Source organism: Mustela putorius, unplaced genomic scaffold, assembly GCF_011764305.1.
Source record: "Mustela putorius furo isolate JIRA1106 unplaced genomic scaffold, ASM1176430v1.1 tig00000196_pilon_pilon_pilon, whole genome shotgun sequence".
NCBI lineage: Eukaryota > Metazoa > Chordata > Mammalia > Carnivora > Mustelidae > Mustela > Mustela putorius.
This window is the reverse complement of record NW_025421310.1, coordinates 4,069,823-4,075,817: the sequence shown is the minus strand read 5'-3', so window position 1 is coordinate 4,075,817 and position 5,995 is coordinate 4,069,823. Positions and strand designations below refer to the sequence as shown.

General features: G+C 47.0%; 1 pseudogene; it reads left to right on the top strand.

Moving 5' to 3' along the window:
• Window positions 1-4,212: 4,212 nt before the first annotated feature.
• Window positions 4,213-5,373, top strand: LOC101686653 (annotated as a pseudogene).
• The last annotated feature ends 622 nt before the right edge of the window (window positions 5,374-5,995 follow it).

Below are 5,995 nucleotides of genomic sequence, written 5' to 3'. Positions count from 1 at the left end.
AATGTTCATCATCACTAGTCATCAGGGAGATTCAAATTAAAACCACATTGAAATACCACCTTACACCAGTTAGAATGGCCAAAATTAGCAAGACAGGAAACAACATATGTTGGAGAGGATGTGGAAAAAGGGAAACCCTCTTACACTGTTGGTGGGAATGCAAGTTGGTGCAGCCACTTTGGAAAACAGTGTGGAGTTTCCTTAAGAAATTAAAAATAGAGCTTCCCTATGACCCTGCAATTGCACTACTGGGTATTTACCCCAAAGATAGAGATGCAGTGAAAAGAAGGGCCATCTGTACCCCAGTGTTCATAGCAGTGATGGCCACAGTCGCCAAACTATGGAAAGAGCCAGGATGTCCACTGACAGATAAAGATGTGGTCCATATACACAATGGAATATTACTCAGCCATCAGAAAGGATGAATACCCGACTTTTGTATCAACATGGACGGGACTGGAGGATTTATGCGGAGTGAAATAAGTCAAGCAGAGAGAATCAATCATCATATGGTTTCACTTACTTGTGGAGCATAAGGAATAACATGGAGGACATTAGGGGAAGGAAAGGAAAAGTGAAAGGGGGGAATCAGAAGGGGAGATGAACCAATGGAGACTGTGGACTCTGAGGAACAAACCGAGGGTTTTGGAGGGGAGAGGGGTCAGGGGGATGGGTGAGCCTGGTGGTGGGTATTAATGAGGGCATAGACTGCACAGAGCACTGGGTTTGGTGCATAAAGAGTGAATCTTGGAACACTGAAAAAATAAAATTGAATTTAAAAAACTAATGCACTGTATGGTGACTAACCTAATAAAAAATAATAAAAACCATAAGTGACTCTTAATCTCACAAAACAAATTGAGGGTTTCTGGGGGGAGGGGGTTTGGGAGAAGGGGGTGGGATTATGGACATTGGGGAGGGTATGTGCTTTGGTGAGTGCTGTGAAGTGTGTAAACCTGGTGATTCACAGACCTGTACCCCTGGGGATAAAAATATATGTTTATAAAAAATAAATTAAAAAAAATAAATTAGATTCATTCGCAAAAAAAAAAAAGATGAAAACACTAATTTGAAAAGATAATGTATGTCTGTGTTTATTGTAGCATTATCTAAAATAGCCAGGATAGGGAAGCAGCCCAAGTGCCCACTGATAGATAAATGGATACGGAAGACGTGGTATAATGTGTACAATGGAGTATCAGCCATGAAAACGGACGAGATTTGCCATTTACAACAACATGCGTGGACTTAGAAGGTGTCACACTAAGTGAAATAAGATGAAAAAGACAAACACCATACAATTTCCATTATGTGTGGAATCCAAAAACACATGAAATGAACAAATAAAACAAAAAGCAGACCCATAAATGCAGAGAATAAACTGGTGGCTATCAGAGGGGGTGATGGGCAAAATTAAGAGCATTAGGAAGTACAAACTCCAGTTATAAATTATGGTGATGAAAACACACGCAAGGAATACAGGCAGCGGAGCGCCTGGGTGGCTCAGTGGGATAAAGCCTCTGCCTTCGGGTCAGGTCATGATCCCAGGATGGGATCAAGCCCCGCATCAGGCTCTCTGCTCAGCAGGGAGCCTGCTTCTCTCTCTCTCTCTCTCTGCCTGCCTCTCTGCCTACTTGTGATCTCTGTCAAATAAATAAATAAAATCTTTAAAAAAAAAGAAGTACAGACAGCAGTATTCCAACAATGTTGTGACAGATGGTGACTGCACAATGTGGTAGCACTGAGCAATGTATACAACTATCAAATCATTATACTGTACACCTGAAACTATCACATTGTATGTTAATTATACTTCAATTAGAGAAAAAGCTGATCAGTGCCTGGCTAACAGAGTCAGCAGCACATGTGATTCTTGATCTAGGGGTTCTGAGTTCAAGCCCCACATTGGGTGTGTTGAATACTTAAAAATAAAATCTTTCAAAAAAATCTTTTTTAAAAAAAGCACTTCAAAGACAGTTGAGAAAGATCTCTGTCGCTCAGTTTGGTTTGCTGGAATTGTTCTGTGGTTGGTATGATTTGCAAGAGTAGGTGCTTAAATGATAGCCACTGTGAAGTTTCTGACAGCTGTGTTAGCTTCAAATTTGTTTTCCTGCCAATAACTGTCTTCTTCTGACTCATCTCAGAAACATGCAGAGGATGAAGCTGTTACAGTAAACAGTAAATCACAGTAAACAGCATAATTTTTATGAGAAGCATAAATTTTTATCCAGACTTTCTGATGCTTTTGTCTGAAGTAGATGACTTCGATTATGCTCCTTGGAAAATCTAACCACAGAGACAGAGATTTGCAGGCAGGAGGTTTACTGGGGGCGTTCTGAGCAACAGCACCTATGCCGAGTGTGAGAAGCAGTGTGAGAAGCAGGTGTAGGAGATAAATCAGCCTATCAAATGTACAGCTATAGTCGCGAAAGCTTTCTGAGTTGCCCCCAAACTGTCCGAAAAACTGTCCTCCAGAAATGAAGGAGAGAACGTTCTTGAACAAACAAGAGCTGGGGAAATGTATCACAACTTGACCTGCTTCACAAGAATGCAAAAGAGAACTGTCAGTGGGAATGCCTGCTGGTGCAGCGACCCTGGAAAACAGTGTGGAGGGTCCTCAAGATGTTAAAAATAGAGCTGCCCTAGGACCCAGCAGGTGCACTACCAGAGATTTACCCCAAAGATACAAATGCAGTGATTTGAAGGGGCACATGCACCCCAATGTTCATCGCAGTGATGTCCACAACAGCCAAACTGTGGAAAGAGCCGAGATGCCCTACAACAGATGAATGGATAAAGATGTGCTCCATATATACAATGGAATATTCCTCAGCCATCAGAAAGGATGGACACCCACCATTTGCATCAACATGGACGGGACTGGAGGAGATTATGCTGTGTGAAGTAAGTCAAGCAGAGAAAGTTAATGATCATATAGTGCCACTCACGTGTGGAACATAAGAAACAGGGCAGAGGATCATAGGGAAGGGAGAGAAAGCTGAAGGGGGAGAAATCAGAGAGGGAGATGAGCCATGAGAGACTCTGGACCCCAGGAAACAATCTGAAAGCTTCAGTGGCGGGTGGGAGGATGGGGTCGCCAGATGATGGGTATAAAGGAGGGCACGTTTTGTGATGAGACCTGGGTGTTATACAAAACTAATGAAACAATGAACATGACATCAAAAACTGGGATGAGGGGTGCCTGGGTCGCTCAGTGGGTTAAAGCCTCTACCTGCGGCTCAGGTCATAATCTCAGGGTCCTGGGATCGAGACCTGCACCGGGCTCCCGGCTCAGCAGGGAGCCTGCTTCCCCTTCTCTGTCTGCCTCTCTGCCTACTTGTGAAGTCTCACTGTCAAAATAAATAAATAAAAATTTTTAAAAAACTAATGCTACACAGTGGCTAACTGAACATAATGAAAAGAATTTTAAAGAAAAGAATGCAAAAGAGAGTTCCTTAGGTTGAAACAAAAGGACACCAAACAGCAACATGAAATGATACAAAGTATAAAACTCACTGGCAAAGGTAAATACGGAGACAGAATAGTTTACCACTCCAATGGTGTTGTGTAAATCGCTTGCAATTTTAGTGTAAAGCTGAAAGAAAGAAGAGTAACTACCAACTTTTGTTAATGGATACACAATATAAAAGGGTATGCACTGTCCCATCAATATCACAGAGTGTGGGAGGGGACGAAGGTGGCAGTGTTGTATGTGATCAAATGTACCAATGTAATATAGGCTATTGTAACTATGGGACACTTTGTGTAAGCCTGAGGTAACAGGTAGAAAATCCCTGTGGAACATACACAAAAGAAAAAGTGAAGGAAATCAAAGTATATCACTACGGCAATCTAAAAGTCACAAAGACAGCAAGAGAGGAAAGAGACAAATGCTCTATAGGACAATACAAAGCCCTCACCTATCAATAATTACTTTATTTTTTTAAGATTTTGTTTATTTATTTGACAGAGAGATAGCACAAGTAAGCAGAGTGGCAGGCAGAGGGAGAAAGAGAAGCAGGCTCTCTGCTGAGCACAGAGCCCAATGCGGGGCTCGATCCCAGGACCCTGAGATCATGACCTGAGCTGAAGGCAGAGGCTTTAACCACTGAGCCACCCAGGCACCCAATCAATAATTACTTTAAACCTAAATGGATTATATTCCCCCAAAGACAGCACAGCTGAACAGATTTCTAAAAATAAGATCCAACCATGAACATGGCAGAGCTGCAGGTCCTGGCCCCCTCCACGCATTGGCTGGAGTTTCTCTTTCCTGCCATCCCCACTAGAGCTGGCGGACTCTGAGCCCTTGTCAGTCTACGGGACAGATTATCTGCAGGAAGTGTCAGAGCTCTTCAGCCACATAGAGCCAAGCATCCTGAACTCTCACCTGGTGCAGAAGACGACCCAGAGTGTGAACTGCTGCTTTGAGTCTACACAGAGAAGCTGCTGGAGACCCTCCCTGGCACCAAGAAGTCCTGCGGGCCAGGGCAGCAGACCTGTGTCTCCAACACGGATGTCACACTTGGCTTCACCCTGGGCTGCCTCTCTGCAGCAGCCACATTTGACTGGCAAAGCAAGGAAATTGCTGAGGGAGTGATCAGTGAGATCACCTGGAGGAGTCCCCGGGGCAGCTGCTCGGACGGATAAGTCCCATCAGGCTGCCAAGGAGAAAGCAGACACCGTCTATGAGAGCACTGGCTCCCTGGACTTTGTCCTGGAGCCCAAAGAGCGGGATGATGTTTATGATGGGCAGGAAGTCTCTGAGACTCCCTCCTCCAGAATGTGTTCCATTTGCACAACGTCTCTGCTAAGGTAATGGCTGACCGTCCCACAAGCCTCCCATCCAGGACCAGTGGAGCATGACCCCCCAACAGTGAAAGCCGACCACCATCCAACCAAGAATGAAACCGTCTTCCCTGCCAGCATCCTGCAGACCCCCTTCTGCACCCATAACCACCCCAAGGTCCTGAACTTTGGTGGCATCGGCATGGTGATGGGCCATGAGCGGACTCGTTTGGGGACGCGGGGACTGAATAGGACAAGGAAGGGAACCTGTGGTGGAATGACTCACTGGCAACCTTCCAGAATCACAGGACCTACATGGAGAGGCAGTAAGCACAGCCAGTACCAGGTCAGCTGGGGGAGGCTCACTGGCCACCAGCTGCTGGGGTGAGCACCACTGGCCACAGGGAGCCCAAGTCAGCCTCAAACATTTCCAGAGCTCGGTTGGGAAAGTGCAGGGAGCAGTGGCTGCCCACGGTGGGGCTCACCCACCGCCAGCTCTTCTCTGTGGGATTTGCCCAGGTGCAGAGCTCGGTCTGCACCCCGGAGCGCTCTCATGAGGAGCTGGTGCCCAACCCCTCATGCTAGGCACTCTCCAAATCCCATCACTTCCTGCAGCGTTTCAGCTCAGCTTTGGTTCCCCCATCAGCCCCTGACAGCTGTGTGAGATGCAGGTGACCTGGGACTGGGGAGAAATGGCAGGCTGTCACCAGGACCTGGGGCAGCTTCCCCAGCAAGGTTGGTTGTTCCAGGTTTACAGAAGGCAGATGCCAGCTGGATGGGTCCAACACCTCCACACCACAGGTGATACACGTCCCGGTCCTCCCTCAAACACCACATTGTGCCTCTGCTTTGGGTGTACCCCTACCTGCAGCAGAGCCCCCACCATTCACTGTCACATCCTTCCAGGTCGCCCACCTGCAGGAGGCTTGGGGGGCGGGCAGCTCCCGCAAGAAGGAGTCTGTCTCTTCTAATCCTAAGATCACTTGACTTGGTGGCTTTGGGGGTTCCTGTGTGTGCCTCACTCTGATCACACAGGGCCTGGGTGGTTGCCTCCCCCACTTCTCCCTGAGGCCCACCCAATGGACTCCACTCCTTTCAGCCACACCCAAGGAGCTGCGCCCCCCCCCATGCTCCTCATGCTGCTGCTCCCAGCACTGCTGCCCACCATCACCAGCCAGCCATGCTCCGCTCTTAGTGGAAGGCTGAG